Raw genomic sequence first — 18,605 nt, 5'->3', positions numbered from 1 at the left:
CTATTATGAGGAATACTGTGTACTCCTCTTCACATCGGGAGAGACTCATTGAATGAAAGTGAGAACATATTGTTACATTAGTGATCAAAAGACTCTCATTGAATAACCTAAATGTGACTGATTTTGTTGAAGAGAGAGTTCAGAGATCTATTCATTTGAAGGATGTTGTACGATCAAAAGCCACCGGCAATCTAAAAAAGACATTTTTGAAACACATTCAGGAATGTGTCGGCCTGTTGATCAACTGGAAGGAACTATAGATCGAGAGAAGGATGTTGTTGGTTTGTGACTCCGAAGAATGTGTAGATTGCGTTATCTAAGGACCTTTTTTATTCTTTTTATGAGTTTGTGTCAGACAAGATGACAATTTTATACCAGTAATGGCAGCAGCAAAGAGTGCAAACTGCCAAGTAAGATAAAGAACTATTGAGTCACACTCCAGTCACTGATGGATTTAATCCTGACGAACAAAGTGTGCTACGTAAAACTATGTATGAACCAGTGAAATACACAAACCTTTTATTTTTATTGATGAAATCATTTGAATACAATATACTGTGCACAGATGCAGGTAAAACCATCGTCTTAAACTTACATTATCAAATCAATCATCAATATAATCATCAAAACTATTTCAAACTGTACAGTTGGCGCTCATTCAGTGAATAACTTTTTGTATTGAAATCAGTGTAGTCGAACCGCGGTTAATCATGTGTAACTTCAGAGGTGACTCGTGCTGAAAGCTTTTATCACAAACGGAAACTTTACTGCAACCAGAACAGCTAAAGGGGATTGTTTCCTGTGTGGGTATTCATGTGTACCTTTAGATCTCTGTTGCGCACAAATCTATCACAGCAAACTGATCAGCTGAAAGGTTTCTTTCCTGTGTGGGTTCTCATGTGGCTCTGTAAATGTGAACGCTGGTTAAAAGATTTCTTACAGACTGAGCAGCTGAAAGGTTTTTCTCCTGTGTGGGTTCTCATGTGGTTCTGTAAAGTTGAACGCTGGTTAAAAGATTTCTTACAGACTGAGCAGCTGAAAGGTTTTTCTCCTGTGTGGGTTCTCATGTGGCTCTGTAAATGTGAACGCATGTTAAAAGATTTCTTACAGACTGAGCAGCTTAAAGGCTTTTCTCCTGCGTGGGTTCTCATGTGGCTCTGTAAAGTTGAACGCTCATTAAAAGATTTCTTACGGACTGAGCAGGTTAAAGGCTTTTCTCCTGTGTGGGTTCTCATGTGTGTCTGTAAATGTGAACGCTGGTTAAAAGATTTCTTACAGACTGAGCAGCTGAAAGGTTTTTCTCCTGTGTGGGTTCTCATGTGGTCCTGTAAAGTTGAATGCCGGTTAAAATATTTCTTACAGACTGAGCAGCTGAAAGGTTTTTCTCCTGTGTGGGTTCTCATGTGTATCTTCAGAGTTCCCATCTGTTCAGTTTGCATTTGATGAAGCTGTGAGGACTGAGCTTCCTCTTCTTCATCTTCACTCTTCACAGGAGTGAATGAGAACTTGACATCAGCCTCCTCCAGACCTTGAAGCTGCTCTCCTTCCTGACTGGTGCAGAGTTCCTCCTGTTCTTCTTTAATGTGTGAGGGCTCTGGGTCCTCCTGGTCCAGACTGGAGCTCCACTCCTGCTGCTCAGAGGGAACCTCTTCTTTAACCAACAACAGCTGCTGGACGTCTGCAGGAAAACAGTAAACACACACAGAGGGGTTACAAAGACATTTTAGAATTGAGCAAATAGTCTCCTGGACATACACTTCCAGAGTATCACTAGAACCAGATAATACAATAATGTAATCAACTTATGTGACCATGAACATATGAACCATTTTAAGCTGCCAAATCCATGTGGTGTTATCAAAGAGAACAAACTTGTACTTTAAGTTGAAACATTTCCTGTCATCTAGAAGCTGAGAGAACAAATCAGCATACCTGCAAACTCATAAGAGGTGAAAGAGGTGCCAAGCACCTGCTGTTCCAGCAGGTTGCTACACAATATCCCACCGACTAACCCGATTCACAACACAACTAGTTATCAGTTTTAAGCTACCGCCTGCGTGTCAGAGCTCCCTCTTTGTACGGGGAGCGCGTGAGTGCCTCACCCGGAGATTCAAACCTTTGCTCTATGACACACGCAACACTATTGCAAATGAGCACACACACACACGCACATAATACTGTTATGTTCAAAATTTCTCAAACAAAAGGTAAAGGAAAAAGCCCCCCTCCTTGTTCCAGAGGAGAAGAAGCATGCAGAGGAGAAGAGGACCCCCCCCCCCCCCTGCTCTCTTTCTTCCATCATTAAGCAGGGCCGAATCAGCTGGTTGAAGTTTAAATCAAAAGGAATTTAATATACGAACAAAAGAAAATGCAGTTACAAACTGAATTACACTATCAGTAGTAATACTTCATGAAATAGAGGCCCCATCCGCACCACACGACAGACTGGTGTGTCCACCTCATGGACACGTTTGCAGGTATTAAATCAGGAGAAGAAGAAAACGACGAACTGCAACAGAGTCTCACTCCAAACTACATTAAAAGTTATCAGCCGGAGCATGAACAGTGTTTGAGAGAAGAAATAAAGTGAACCCACGTGCTCTTTGTATCCGAATTTCCGGGTTGAGAACAGCGTCCAGAAGTTCCCGTTGTCGCTTATTCGCCTCTTTTGAACGAGAGAGTTCCTCCTCGTACTCTGCTATCGTTCTTTCAAACATACCAATTATCTCTTCATCACCCGCAGTTAGTCGCTGGTTGAGTAAATATCTCAACATTTCTACTTTAGACATTTTCACTAAACCACAGAAAGTTTTCCTCCAGACGAACTCCGTTAAAAACACCGTTTACTCTCATTAAACTCTGACTAGCGCTGTGTTGGTCACTTCCGTCCCCGTCCGTCTGTTTCCAGGTAGCATGCTAAGCTAACTTCAATAGCTTTACAGGCTACCAGGAGATTAGTCTTCTTCTTCTTCTTCTTTCACTTTAATGGCGGACTACAAACCAATGTTTAAGGCGCCACCTACTGGACCGGAGTGTGTAACATCATGACTTTATGACAATTATCATTTAAACACAATAACAATGTCATTTATAAATATAATGAAACAATTAGAAAATAAACTTCATATTGCAGTCATATTCTGGCCTTTTAACCCGTTCCATTCAAAATATTAAATAAAGCCCTTTTAAGCTGAACTTGTTTGTCCCCTGTCTCTAAGCCTTTGATGCTCCACTCCCTTCCTGTATCTACCACTCTGTTCTTCAGTCTCTCTCTTTCCACCCTGAACTTCTTCCACTCTATCAGCACATGTTCAACAGATACAAATCCATTCAGACAGGTTCTACGAGGAACATCCGGTTCCGCTGCAACTTGGTGGGTAACAAAAGCCCCTTAAACTAATAAAATAGTATGTCATTACTCCTATCTTCAGTGACCTTCCATCTGTACATATGTAACAGTTGTGGGTCATGGAACGAGACGACTCAAGTGATTGTTTTCCAACATTTATTTATTGAAGACAAAATATCACCAATGAATTGCCTTCAGACCGTTTTCTGCCCCTCTGCTCCCTCAGCAACGTGTGATTTAATTAATTTTCTTCAAATACACACCGACCAATCAGAGCTCGGTACGTGGACCTTTAATGAATATTATAATCACAGTTTAAACTGACAAATGCAAAAAAAAGACAGCTGGCAATAAATCTCAGACTGTGTGAATTAGTAAATTAACAGATTTATGACATCACTGCTTCATTAAGAGCATGATAGATCTGACGATAAGTACAATGGTATTTACTGTTTTTCCCACTTTCCCAGAAAAGAACAACCCAATATTGCAGCAAAAAAGAGGCCAAAAGTGAGTGTAAACCCGTATTCCTGCAGCTCGTGCTGGTACGTGAGACATGATACCTCCTTTGAACAGCAGATGGCGGCATTGTGTCACAAGAGTACAAAGTGTGATTTTTACCCACAAAAATGATGCACAAAACAGGTTCTGTATTTTTGCTCTCGTTCATTTTATTTTAAATCGCCTACATTAAGGCTGCAGTCGCAGGACAGGGCTCACGTTTGAAGTCAGCAGTTTTGAAAAAAAAAAAAAAAGACTTTCAAATGAAAACGGATGCAAGCTGACTTAAATGTTCGGCACAGACACAATCGCGGTCTACAACGTTGCAGTTTTTCTCGATTGCTAAGACACATTTCTTGAAACGGTCACCCATTCTCTCAAAACTGTAAACACAAAACCTCATCTTCAAGCACTATTTACAAAACCTCTGAATCCTCTTGCAAAATGAAACTTTCGCCTCAAAACAGTTTTACCTGTGCTCAAAATCAAACACTGCTCTCAAATCACAAACAAAGTGATCAAAATAATATACACCGTCAAGCAGTCAGTAAACAATACACCAATGAATAGAAAACACATTGTTCAAAACATATAGTTCTCAGGGAGAAGTAGATTTTTAATCTCAAAACAAATTTCATATGAACGAAAACATGTTCTATTACAGTAGCTCAAAATTGATCAGAAATTACTACCATGTTTGCTCTTTGCAATTTCTTTTGTTCTTCCTCCTCCTTGTACCCCTATTTGTAAAGTACTGTACCCTGCAGCTCACAAACGTGTCCTTTGTCTCTGTGATACTGTAATTCTTGTTCTTTCTTGATATGAACCTGCAACCAGTCAAAATCTATTGAGCAGTCAGTACTGTTACTGTAACAAATAGAAAGCACGGTGTTCAAGGCCATACAATTTGTTTATTGTACATTATACAGCCTACAATGCACTGTAGGCCTACTACAGTATACAATACTACAGTAAAAGGGACAAAAATCTAAGGAGTCAACATGTCATCAATGTGCTTCTTCTTGTCTTTGGGCTGGGTCAGGCCAGAGCACTTTGTTGACATCACAAGCAATATTTTCTCTCCTGACATTATATCCAGCCCTGACATGATTCCTCACCTATATCACCACAGGATAATTCCATGGCTTGCAGCAGATTGACTCTGGTGTAGGGTTGTCTATCATACACTTTCCATCTCCATGAGGAGAAAAACTCCTCAAATCGCATTCAGGAAAGGAGAGTATGGAGGGAGGTACAAGGTCATAAACTGACCATTGATGTTAAACCATTCCCTTACCTGAGCAGCTCGGTGGAAACTGACATTGTCCAGCACTATCACATAGGTGGGAATGGGATTCTCATTTAGCTCCTGACCCTGCTGCTCAAATAAAATATCTCTTAGATTGGCCAGAAATCTTAGAAGATGCTGGGTGTTATATGGCCCGAGTGTAACATGGTGATGTAGAACACTATGGTTGCTGATAGCAGCACAGATTGTGACATTGCCACCTCGTTGACCAGGGACTTCAACAATGGCCCGCTGTCCAATCACGTTTCGGCCTCTCCTTCTCCTCTTTGTCAGATTGAAGCCTGCTTCATCGACAAAGATTAACTCATGGGGTCTGTCCAAGGATTCCAAGTCAAATATTGTCTGTGTAGGAATACAATATAATGTATGTAGAATTTAGTAAGTTGTACAGAGACAGTGCTATATTGCAGAGTTCAATTAGGCCTACTGTATGCACTTCTGATTCACATACATTGTATGTACTGAAGAGTAATGTCATTCACATAGTATGTGGCAGTACTGTAGACAATCTGGATTACAGTAAATGTGTCTGAATGTACACTTACTTGCACATGCTGAGCTCGCACTTCTTTCACCCTTGGTGAGTTGCGCTCAAAAGGTACTCTGTATACTTGTTTCATTCATATCCTGTTACGATGGAGAACACGGTCAATTGTGGAAATGCTCACACTGTCGATTCCCTGGAAGTGTGTGTTGTCTTGTATCACTCGTTCCTGGATTTCTCTGAGTCGTATTAAATGATCTTGAAGGACCATGCCCACTGTAACGGTCTCTTGCTCCTGAGTGAATATAGCTCTCCTTCCACCTGCATGTGGCAGTCTTGCAGTTCTACAAAAAGTAGATGTGCAGTTACAAAAAATATTCATGCAGTACAATACATACAGTGATGAGCTTTATATGCAGCTGTTTCAATAGACATTTGTAGTGTAGTACAGTCAATTTTCAATTACAAAAATACAGTAGCATACTGTACCTGTTCTCTTCTCTGAATGTCCTTACTATGGTGGACACAGAAAACCGGCTCAAATTGGGGTGCAGTCTAAGTCCTGCTTCCCTCATTGTCAGTCCGTGGACTATAACATGGTCTATGACTGTTGCTCGAATTTCATCAGATATTTCCACTCTTTGTCTTCCTCTTCCTCTTTCTTGCCCTCCTCCTCTTCGTCGCTCACCTAGCATACGCACTTGTCCTCGTCCTCTCACATTGTTTCTTCTATCCAGTCTCAGACTTTCTCCTTCCCACCTTCAACCACCTGTTTGCTCTCTCAACTGGCTTACATTGGTTGTGTCACATCATTTGATACAAGTGAAATCTATTTTGAGTGATTGTGTTCAATCAATGATATGTGTTCTCTATTTGTGTTTGATTGTTGCCACTTGTGTTTACCAGTGTGGATGACATGTGCATTGGAGTGCAGAATGTGTTTTGAGACTGAGAATGTGTTGAGAGTTTTGCTGAAAAGTCGACGTGAGATCTGCAAATTGTGTTTTACCATGTGACACAGTTTAAGGTATTGACAACAGACTGCACAATCAGCTAAATGAGTTCAGGCAACTGAGAACTTTGTTCAGCCAATGGGTTTTAGTGTTTTAGCAATTGAGAAAAACTGTAATAACCGAGCAGCCACGTTTGAACCGGCACCCTCGGGTGAACAGGGACTTCCATGAAACGCCGTTCACCGAAATCAGAGCTCGAGTGCGCACAAAACGATCCCACCAATCAGGGCTCGACAATACGCTGGCGTCTCCGCCCCTGCCTGCCTCTAAGATCACCTCCCAGTGTGTTTTGGTCATGCTTCGGTGTTCCTGCACAGAAGCCGACTGTCGGGAGAAGCTAGATTTACACATGCTTTTGGGCGTTCTGGTCTTTATACTTCAATGCAATTCATTTATCTGTGAATGGAAGATGTTTTATTGTCCTCGGAGTCATTCCCCGTCATGACCTCACCACCGGACCGCCCCTCCAGTTGAATGGGATTCCTCAGCGCCTCTCTGTCGCTCCGTTTGGCACCGACTGTCTCTTCTTCCACCGCCGCCGCTCCAAGCCGCCGATTTTAGGATCTGTGAGCTGTTGGTTCCTCTTATCAGTTGATGAATGGTTTGATGCGAGATCCGCCTGTCTGATCGTCAGAACAGCGACGACGCCAAAAACCCCGGTAGCCTGCGCGTCAGGGTAAGTAGCCCTACACTTCTTGTTTTGGTGAGGGGTGACTTCAAGTAATGACAGGCAGGGCAGACGGGGTCAAAGATGAGTGAGAGGTTTGATCTCAACAATGCCGCAGAATTATCCCACTATGTTGTTTGGGAATAAACCCTCTTTAGATTCAGGCCTTACATCTTCATGACCTAAATGTTCTGTATGGTATTTTACTTTTGCTGAGCTATTAATGATCAGTAGATGGAGGTCACTGTCATTTCTCACTTTTGTGATTCATCAAAATCATTGTTTTGCCAGCAACTGTTCCAGTCTGAGAGTCACAGTGACTCATCAGAGCTTTAAAAAAAAAATGTTTTAAAGATACAAGCTTAGGCCACATACTGTACTATACAGTCCCTGTTCTGCAGCATTTTTGGGAACATACAGAGCATAATCACACGGCACTCTACTGTGCATGTCCTCAATGTTAAGAGGAATGGCTCCCTGGGTGGAAGCCCTTACAAGACAATCTGAAAGCTGGCAGCTGTAGGCGCTCTGCAGTGAGAGGTTTTCATGGGCTACCTGCTGTACTTAATGTGTGAGTGAGACGATCAGAGCGGATCAGAGAGACTGTGTATATGTTTAAACAGGACTTGCTCTCAATATTTTGCTCTTTCACTCAGGATGCCACAGATTTTCCTTCCTTAGGATCCCACGCACATGAAAGACACGGCTCTCAAATGCTTAGGATGAGTCTCTCCCACTCAACATGACTCAAAGGCCCAAATATTGACTCTAATGTGGTGGCGGCTAATAATAGAGAAGACTCAGTAATTGTATAGTCTGTAATTGATGTTCCTGAGCATATAGATACAGTCCATATCTGCCAAATTGTTTGTGTCTTTACATTGTGACATTGGTCTCTACTGTTTATAGGCTGCTGTACACGTCCTGACTGCTGGTCCGGGATCAGCGCACAGATCTGCTGTCTAGAAAATGAAACCTGGTTTCGCGGTCTAGACCAGATTTACTCTCAGATATTTGTGCGAGACGTCACTATGTGAGACATTTACTATCACGACAGTTGAGATACAACACTTCATTCAGCTTGTGTCTCGGCACACACACACACACACACACACACACACACACACACACACACACACACACACACACACACACACACACACACACACACACACACACACTTGAACCTGTTGTGGAACCTGCAGTAGCCTAAAACCTAAATATTGTGTATAACCCCGCAGTGGATTCCAGCTTGTTTGAACTGTCTCTGTAATCCTTTCTGATATCTGAAACATTTCTCCAGCGAGACATCAATATATTTTTTTTTATTATAAAAAAAATAATATTTCTCTTATATTTGATGATCAGGAGAGCATTACACTAATCCTCCACAGATTTTGCTGTCTTTTATTTCCCTGAAGGAATTAGGATGTTTGGCAACGTGCAGCCAAAAAAAACACATTCTATCCCGTGGATTCAATATCCTTGAACTGTGTATGAAGCCAATGACGTGCAAACTGATGCTGACCGGCATGAAGCCGTGTGGCAGGTTTTACCAGGCTAATGACACGCATTCTGCTCTGGGCAACGCAGCCGCCCAGTGAGTGAGAAGTGTTACGAGACGGCCCATTGTACTTTCTAACAGCCTGGTTTCGGGCTCCACCGAGGGGACCTAATGCTCCTTGGAATCCCATGAATGCTCCCCAGTGAAAGCTGTCGATGTTTATGTCGGCTCCAATGCGATTGGTGGAAAGTGGCTCCCGTGGCCGAAATTCCTGCTAATTGGCAACGTGGCTGTGGACTGGCCCCTTTGTCCCCCCTTATACTGGAGTGGTCTGTCTGTCAGGGTGATACACTGGGCCTGGCATCAATGAACCGCTTGTTTCCGCAGCTATCCGGCCCTGGAGGAATCGGCGGCTTTAAGACAAGTCGCTTCCACTTTCAAAATTGCCTTTGTGCACCTATTCAGGAAGATGGAACAGAACCATTTAGGGGTGGTCCATTGAGAGACTTTTTCCCAAGCATCCCAGCCATGCATATTGATAGTGATGTGTGTGTTTGCCTCTGCCCTGAAGTGAACTGAGCAGTTGCATCGAAACAGACTCCCCTCTAGCGGGCGGTTTGCCGAGTTCATCATTTGATCTAGTGAGTGGCCCACTTTCCTTTAGGTCAGACGAGGATGAATTGGCATTGAGCGCTGAGGACATATTGTAACTGTTTGTGATACAGAGAGAGGATCTAGCTTATTGGCCAGAGATCTACAAAAACAAAAAACAAGAGCTCACAAACTGCAGGACTCAGGATGTGAATGAGTCGACGCTCTAGTAGGAGTGGTAGTAGTAGTGTGCCTCCTCTTTGTTGAAACAACACATTATTCCCCTTTGGTTTCGGAGTACTTAACAAACAGAACACTTGTCTAATGCAAACTCCAAAGGGAGAGAAAGAGATACACGAAAGAAGGGCCATGAGATTTTGTGATTGCTTCCTGCTGACAAAAGCCTTTGAATTTTTCATGCAGCAGATACTAAACTTCTGTCGCTCTGGCCCAGATTTGGTGCTAATTAGTGCCCAGCCACTTTCAAAGCCACACTGGTTGAGCATGGGAATGCCAGTGCCACCTGTTCTCTCACTCGTTCTCCCTGTCTCCCATCTCTCCCATCCTGTCTTTATCCGTCTGTCTCTCTCTCTCTCGTTGAGCTTTATGTGTCCCTGGCCTACTTTTGTGTCGGTCATTGTTGCCTCCGTTACAGTGTGCGCTTTGTCGGCCACGAACCTAAAGGATCGCTTCCGTGCTGATTCTACGTTGTATTTTATTACTTCCTGAATAAGTGACCGCAGGAGAGACGTTGATGTATACACAGCTCAAACATGTGGCCACAGAGCCGGTTCATTTCACCCAGTAAAGGCAGTTGAATGATAAGGATGCAGAACTGGAGCGCTCCTGACATATCCCTCTGAGTTCTCTGTCAGAGGGGCCTGTGCTTGCTGGGCCATTTGAATGAAGTGTCTGATCGTAGTTTGATACGGGCAAACAGAGGAGGGCTTATATCCTCCCAGGATCCCATTGGCACTTCCTGTCCCTCTGCTCTGGGAACGGGCCAGGGTGACACAGGCCACACATCTCCACTCAATCCACCCACTGTTGCCTCTGTGGAAAAAAGCGATCACTCTCACACCCTCATTCCCATCGCTCCGCGCACGATTCTTGTGACAGGAAAAGCGTCTTTGGCATTTCGAAAGAAGCCTCTATGTGTGGCTTTGTGTAGGCGCAGCTGTGCGAGCCTGGTCAGGATGATGAGCTGCTTAAGAAGAGCACACGCATGCTGCTCCCGCCCTTCCTAAAGCGTGAGGCGCTCCATCCGCTGAGATTCACCCGTGGGATATGTTGAGATGGGAGTTTTTATGCAGATCGTTTACTTGCAGAGACGATCGATCAGGTCGCACCCAGCGTCTGAACAAAACCATATAACAGGAACGTATTTGTGGGAAATGTCCAGTTCAAAATATACGTTAAGGGATGTGGGTACACATTATGATTTCCCTGAGGAGCGGAGCCTGAATGTATTCATCACTGTATCTACCATGCTCACGATCACAACACAACACGTTTATGTTTCCCTGTACTTGTCTTCACTTGTTCTGGAGTGACTTCCTAACAAAATAAAAACTTGATTAGAGCTGAAACGATTATTTGTCTAATTGACTTGATGATTGACCAAAACTATGTCAGAACAAATCTTCTGCACTCATTGGTGGTTCATTACATGTGGACTTTCCACCTACTTCACAGGTTCTATTTAAGATGTTCAGGGCGTTAATACAGTAAAGATATATAACACGTAAAGATATAGTGGAGTAATGTCTACCTGAGCAGAGAATTAAGTCACTCTCGCTCTGTGTGTGTTGTAATCAGAGCTCTGTGCTTTGTTTACATAGCCGGGCCGGCCTTGCGTGCCTTTTTAATGCGTTGTTGTGTCCCACTAGGCTAGCTCATGGCCAGCGCTCTGCAGTGCTCCCATGCGGCTGCTGCAGCTGGTAACCCCGTCTCCACCGATGGCATCGTTGCATAGCGCCCATCCTCCGGTTCCCCCCCTCAGATGAACACTGTTGGCTCTGTCAGCTCAGCTGCAGTTGTCTGCGCTTATAGCGCTGTTAGCACCTTTAGCTGCTAGCTCAGCTGTTGCCATCTTGAAAGCAGTTGAGAGGCAATAGATGTGCTTTGAATTTAGCACGGAGCTGCTTTGCATTTTTCGCTGTTGGACTACAAGCGCACACCAACATTTCCGTTCTTGACACAAACATTCAAACAAAAAGCTGTATTTTTGTTCCAGTACTTTTCATCGTCACCTCTTTGCGCAACTTTTTTTGTATCGCAATTCAGCTCTATTCAATTTTGACCGGTACAGGATGTGTTTCCTCTCGGCTTTGACCTCTGCTCTTACCTCTGATGTGAGTCAGGATCAGATACAGAACAGGGCCATCTTCCTCTTTCTCAGCAGAGGTAGTTCATTGAACCCACCCCTCGGTGTCGTGTGGAAAAAGCTCCAACCGCACCACCAAAGCTCTGCTTTTGATTGCCTAGCAGTCAGCGTCCAGTTCCCGGCTTCACCGCCCCACGGAGTTCAATTTGAATATTGAAATCAGCGCCTTCTGAACAAAGGGGTGTATTAAAAGAGATGGAGGAAATCACTCCAGTGTTGGGGGATCTTGCCCTCCAATCTGTTATGGAAATGTCATGGCTGGGTGCAGTGATGTTTTGATGATGAAGCGTGACATGGGCACATTTCAAAATTTGAATCCCAAACCCTGGTGGGTGTTTCAGATTTATTTTTCTGCCGCTCTTATTTGTTTGTCTCTAAGGAAGCAGGGCTAAGATCTTTGCGTCTTTCAGTTTGAATTCAGCCATAGCAGCGATAGCAATGTTGATACAGGATGTTATATATATATATAATAGTTCTGCATCTGCACAGAAAGTCTGCTGTTCCCTCACTCCTAACATGTTTTGTAGGGTTCTTTCTTCCCCATGCTGTCAGTGAAGCCTTGTATTTTTGGAGCAATAATAATAATAATAGAGATGTTCTTGGAGACACCGAAATGCTCACCTGATGATCAGCCACAGCAGTACGACACCCTCGGCATTCTTTTAACTTTGTGTTGGCGGGATAAACAACCACTGTGTGTGTGTGTGTGTGTTGCGACCTTGACTCACATTCTTGTTCTCACAACGTGGCTTGCTTGATGCTGCTTTCCCTGACAGACGGTGAAGGGAATGTGCTCGGGTGGGTGGCATGTGAGGCTCGGGGGCAGCCCGGGCATCTTGACGGTGTCTCTACCTGCTCCCCGTGCATTCCTGCTTTGGGCTGCGCAAGCAGGGGAGACGTTGCGACTCGCCTTTTCTTCCACTCTGCATTCTTCAACCGTGACTTTGCTCAGTCGCACTGCTGCAACAAACCTGGGAATGTCACAACGCGCACAAACGCACATGCCCACCTAGCGAACTTTCACATATTTGAACATGTTATCATGCTATTAGTTTGCTTTATATACTGATATATATATATATACACAGTATATATTATAGTCCTCTTGGGTTTAGTTGGACCTTAGATGTTTGGGATTTCTCTTACTGGCTGTGCAGATGAGAAGTTAAATGGTGAAAGCCTTTAGGTTACTGAAGCATGAGGCACTTGGGAGTCAATGCGGACTTGAGCTGATCAAATGCTGCGTCTTTGAAATGTGATGAGAGGGGGCGGATTTAAAGGGTCGCTGTAGTTACAGTGCATTTAGTTACTCTGAAGCATTAAAAGCAAGGCCCATATGACAATGCAGAAGTTCTAAATTGCATGCTGCGTCTCTTGTTCTTGTATATTTGTCATGTGGCGTTCATTACCAGTTTCTCTTGTTTCTGGCTGTTTCTCCACTCCCTTCCGAGCAGTTCACTAATATTTGGTAAGCAAATAAAACACACAGGGCTGACACATCAGAGGAATTGAGAGCCTTTATTTTTCACCTTTTTCCTTCCCCTGAAAGGATTGGGTAAATTATGGGCAAAGAGTGCTCGAAGGGAGGGGGTGGGGGTGGACCGAGAGTGAGCGAGTAAAACTGGGAGGGGGGGGGGGGGTTGCCAAAGCCCTTGAGGATTATATTTGTCCTCTCTCTCGCTCTTCCCCCCCCCCGCTTCTTGTTTGAACACATGACCACAGCTCATCAGTCTCAGTTCGCTTAATGACCATGTTTATATGAAAGCAGAGAGAGGGATGTAAAGCAAAGTGAAGCAACGCAACCATGGATGTTTGCCGGAAACAGTCGTGCAGATTTCAAGTATTCCGTCTATTCTTGGTATTTACTGCGCCACACGAGGAACAATTCGCAGCTTTTCACCCCATCAACACAATACGGTGAAAACCGCCGGGTTCCTGCACGGCAGTCACGGTACTGTGCATGCCACAGATGCCTCAGATCTCATAGGTTCTCAGGAGGAATGATAGCCGCTGCTGTTGGATGCGTGTCTGTATTCATCACAAGCCATAAGGGAACAGCTGAGAGACCTTGGGCTATAAAACAGGGCATGTGTTTTAACATGAGCTTGTTCAGTCTTCCCATTTGACATCATGCTTTCCCCGTCCTTATACACATGAAACTATGAACTGTTTAATTGTGCAATGGTATAACTATTGGTTAATGTGCTGCAATTTATTGGCTGTTTTGCAACAAACCTGATGAGCTAAGCAGAGGAAATTACAGTAATGTCCTCCGTCTGTCTCGTCTTAGCTGTGCCTGTCACACCCAGTCTAGGAAGGTTCGTCGAACACGGGACCACTTTTTGTGCAAGTTTTTTTTTTTTTTTTGTTAGGTTTACTCCATTAGGGAAACATTTGAAGGTAACAAGGGTTTGAAGAACTTCAGAGGCGAGTGTTTAAAAGCAGGACACAATTGGCAGGTAAAGGTGTGAAATGATTGTGGGATGAAGACACAACCACACTGTGTAAAGTCCCTACCTGGTGAAACTAGACTGTACTGTGTGACTGGACCGAACTGGTCGTCAGTCTGGCAGGGAAACTGTTGTATGACATGCGTCCCACTGTGGGGTGGAGTCTTCTCCATATTTAATCGCGGTGGAACTGGGAAGTGTTGTTTGACACAACGTTGGGGAAGCAGTGGGCGGAGCTGGTTCCAGATGAGCTGAAGGAGAGGACGGAAGATGGAAAGAAGGAAGAGATTACTCGAGATGAATTATAATCGGGGGGGGGGGGGGGGGAGGTCTCTGTAGAGTCCACGTCTCTTCCTGTTAGCTTAGCATAAAGACTGAAAACAGGGGGAAACAGCTAGCCTGGCTTTGTCTGAAGATAATAAAAATCTGCCTATCAGCACCTCTCATTCATGAACATTTGTATTTTCCTATTTGTTCAAGCCAGTTTGTCGAAGTCCCTGCTCCCGGCCAAGAAATAGTCCAGCGCATAACCTCCCGTTAAACCACAAATTCACGTTTTTAAGCGAAACAAAAAGGAGATATGACATGCTTGGCTGGCATATTTTGTTCCCTGGCCAGGCTAGTTGTTCCCCCTATTTCTAGTCTCTGTGGAAGGATGACAGATACTTGAACCCAAAAGCACAACTCTGAGACAAAATACAAGTTTAGTTCTTTTACTTGAGTTCAAGCAGGGTCAAAACCGGGAGGTCAGTCAAACAGGCGAACAAATCCAATAAGGGGCAGGGAACAAGTGCAAGTGAGGGGACCTACATAGTGAGGGCTAATGAGGGGATGGGCTGCAGGTGAGATGGGCGTGGAGGACCAGGTGAGGGGAATGAGAGGTGATTGGGTGTGAATGGTGGGATCTGAAATGACAGGAGAGTTAATTAAACAAGCAGACAGGACGAAAACAAACAAATATGAAGGGGAATTCGTGACACTCTGTGCTAAGCTAAGCAGTTGTCATATTAAGCATACAGACATGAAAGTAGGATCAATTTTCCCAATTTTCCCATCCCAAGAGAGCACGTTACCACATTTCCCGAAATGCTGAACTATTCGTTGAACAAACTCTTTCAGTAGGTCTCTCCCTTTTTCACTGCAGAGGCCAAGACATCGCCTCATCTAAAATGGCTCAGATATTTTCTCACTGAGCCTCAATCCCAAAATAATTTGGTGTGTCATACTCAGATTAGGAACAGGGGATAACAGAAAATCCATGAACATACAGTTGGTGCCAGCAGTGTTTGTTGTTTGGAAGTGGACGAAAAAAATTCACCAGCCCAGAGATGCCATATCATTTTAAAGGTCGGGTTAGCTGTGTGTGTGGCGTTTGGCAAACAAAAAGGTGATCCGAGCACACTGTAGGTCGCTTTTTTAGCCCAAATACCAGTGGTGAGAAATGCATACACACACACACATAGGCACTCACAGAAAGGGATAAGGGCTCACAGCCTCTGATCCTATTATAGAAGCCAAAACCCTGCAGCTTCCTGAAAGACTGGAAAAATGAGTAAACATCAATGTTTTGAATGGGAATCTTCCTTTGCTCTCTCTCTCTCTCCTCTCTCGCTCCTCCTCTTTTTTCTCTCCCAAGAGCTCTCAGGGAGTGACAGATATCCCACATAATTTAGAGAGATGGAGCATCTGCTAATCTCGCCTTTTCCTTCATCAGCAGGCATGCAGCAGTGTTCTGGCCCAGAAAGTCTGTGTGCAACTACACTACATCTGTGTCATTTGTGGAATGCTTGGAATCGCCTCCATGGCAACGAGCTGTATGTATGTGTGTGTGTGTGTGTGTGTGTGTTTAATGGTAAATATTGACTTCACCACCTCCCCATCCCTGTGTCTGTCCGTGACAGGAGCACAGGGTGGGGGTGTAGGGGGCGGGGGGGTGGTGCACACACTTTATCCAGGACTCAGCAAAGTCCTGCCATCGGGGGCGTCTGTTTACCTTCAGACCTCCAAACACAGAGAAGCAGCTCACTGCTCATAGTTTGATTCAGAGTGTACTCACAAAACAAAAGAGCTGCAACCCCACAAGCTTTAAAGCATACTCTCTGCTGCTGTGCTACTTCATCTTAGCTCTTTGTGACGATCGACCTAATGGGGAAGTAAATGGAAAGTGTGGATGGATATGGATACGAGTCAGTTTGCTGAAACCGTTGCTGGGGATGCAGTGGTGTGCAAACACATCCAAGCAGCCATTTCCTCTATTTAATGTTTGCTGAAGGAGAAGAGAAACAAGATGACATTTAACGAACCAGGAAGCAGCTCACCTGGTGTGGTACAGAATGAGTGTCGGCTTACTTTATCAAACTGTATTAGTGGCTTGTAAATGATCGTAGGTTTTTTGCTGTTTTCCCACAGCAGATGGATTTGTTGAGACAAGACCAGCCGAAGGGCTTTGAGGTCGAGCAGCAGCAGCAGCTACAGTTGTAGTGGTTTGACCGGTCTATCCTGTCTTGTCGTTGCAGCACCCGAGTTGTTTGCAGGCCCCCAGATGGAATGTCATCACGGTGTTTGGCGAATACGATTAGGAAATAAATGTTGATAATCTGGACAGAACAAGCGGGGGCTGGATAATGCAACAATTGGTGGCTGGTGACGCAGGAGCTCATTGCTGCAGGTTCCTCTGTATGTCTTTCATCTGTCATCTCAAAAGGCAGAGGGCTTCAGACCAATCCCATGTTGCCTGTCCTCAGTGATTCATCATACCATCATGCAGCAACACTTCTTATTCCTACAATGTGACAAAGTGTTCAGACAAAAGTGTCATTATTGCAATTGTGTTGTTTCAGCTAAAGCTTAATTGTGACCTTTAACCTGCTTGCCTGAGGCATTGAAGACCGGCCTCTATTAGTGACGGTAGATCGTCAGAACATGGCCAACCACAGGCCAATACCGGCTACTAGCACTGTGAGGTAGAAGTCAGTGGTCTTTTACTGTAGCTGTCATCGCAACATACAAGCCCTGACATGCCGCGTCACATCGCAGAGTTTCACCGTCTCCCTCAGTGTTACTTCGGGTTTGCTTCAGCCTCGTAGTGGGGAATCTCTCATGAAGCCTGCAGACAGAACATCTGAGGCAGGATTGTTCAATTCTGATGTTCATGACTATTTGATCCTTCACGAATGATGAAAAGATTTTATTTATTCTTTTAAACGAGCGAGAGCAGCGGAGACTTAATTACAAAGCCTGTGTTGTTTGGGGAAATGGACCAGTGTCATGATCCGGCCCTGACAAAGACTCCATCAGTGAAGCCTATTAATGGTTGAAAGACACCACCTCTTTCATTCACCTCTTTCATTCACCTCTTTCATTCACCTCTTTTATTCACCTCTTTTATTCCAATGACGGAGATCGTAATTGTTTTCTTTTCACATCAAATGAAAAAGCAAACAGAGCAGCAGGGATATTCAACATCCTGTCGGGGAAAACAACCCCGGCAGCAATATTAAAGGACTATTCCCATTTACCAAAAGCCCAGGAGACTTGAAGGATTTGGAATTCATTGTCAGATCTTATGCATAATTAAACAAATCCCCCACACACTCAGCCACACACACCCACCTTACCAGAGGGATTTTTAATGCAGCCCCACCCCCCCCCCCCCCAGACAGTGTGTGCTTGTTACAGTATCTCAGCCCTATTAGGCCAGAAACAGGCTCTCGTTACTATTAGCTACTGATGATATACACACAAACATGATTCCTGCAAAACATGACATTGTTTGTCTTCATGACTTCCTTCATTTCCATATTTCCTGCCGGCTGTTGGTGCTAAAACACGCTAAGAGCTGGCAGCCTGCAAGCTACAGGCCGCTTCTGTGTCTTGTTTACAGCGCCTGCTGTGAGCTGACAAAAGATGGTTTTGTTGCAAACTGAGTGTGAACAAAAGCCAGAGACTCTCTTCATGCTCTGTTGGGTATTTACTCGGTTCGGTCTTCCCTTTCCGGGAGTTTTCAGTCTATTTGTCTGGGAATGCAGTTTGGGTCAGAGTATTAGGACGCTGCTGGCGAAACAAACCTAATTCTTTTCAACCTTGAAGTGTGTCAGTGGCTAAATCACATCAGATGCCATGTTACATGCACAGCTGCTGCGCTACAAGCATTTTCAGCGAGTCAGCATCAGTCACCATTATTGAGCAATGGCCTGTCCACATCATGTCTTATTCAAGCACTCTCCGAGTTATCCCTCAATAAGGCGACAACCCTTAAGTGAAAGAAGCGTCTGTGTGGAACGGGGAAAGCTTTTACTCGGCCACCAACTGTAGATGAGAGAAGCAGCGTCTCTGCTGTGTTCTGCCTCCG

The 18,605-nt window shown here is 44.3% G+C and overlaps 1 protein-coding gene across 5 annotated transcripts in view; it reads left to right on the top strand.

The window, feature by feature from the left end:
• The window catches only part of src (v-src avian sarcoma (Schmidt-Ruppin A-2) viral oncogene homolog), a 34,987-nt gene that overhangs the window by 3,642 nt on the left and 12,740 nt on the right, over positions 1-18,605 (top strand). For 3 of the 5 annotated variants that reach the window (XM_079273582.1, XM_079273579.1, XM_079273581.1), the window contains exon 1: positions 6,979-7,332. The exons of the other annotated variants lie outside the window; for them this stretch is intronic. The gene's annotated coding sequence lies outside the window, so the exon portion shown is untranslated. Of the gene's footprint in view, positions 1-6,978; positions 7,333-18,605 lie in introns of those variants that run through there. 5 annotated transcript variants of the gene reach the window in all.

The sequence above is a fragment of the Melanostigma gelatinosum genome, assembly GCF_949748355.1.
Source record: "Melanostigma gelatinosum genome assembly, chromosome: 8".
NCBI lineage: Eukaryota > Metazoa > Chordata > Actinopteri > Perciformes > Zoarcidae > Melanostigma > Melanostigma gelatinosum.
Note: the sequence above shows the minus strand (reverse complement) of the source record. Positions and strands in the feature narration are given on the sequence as shown.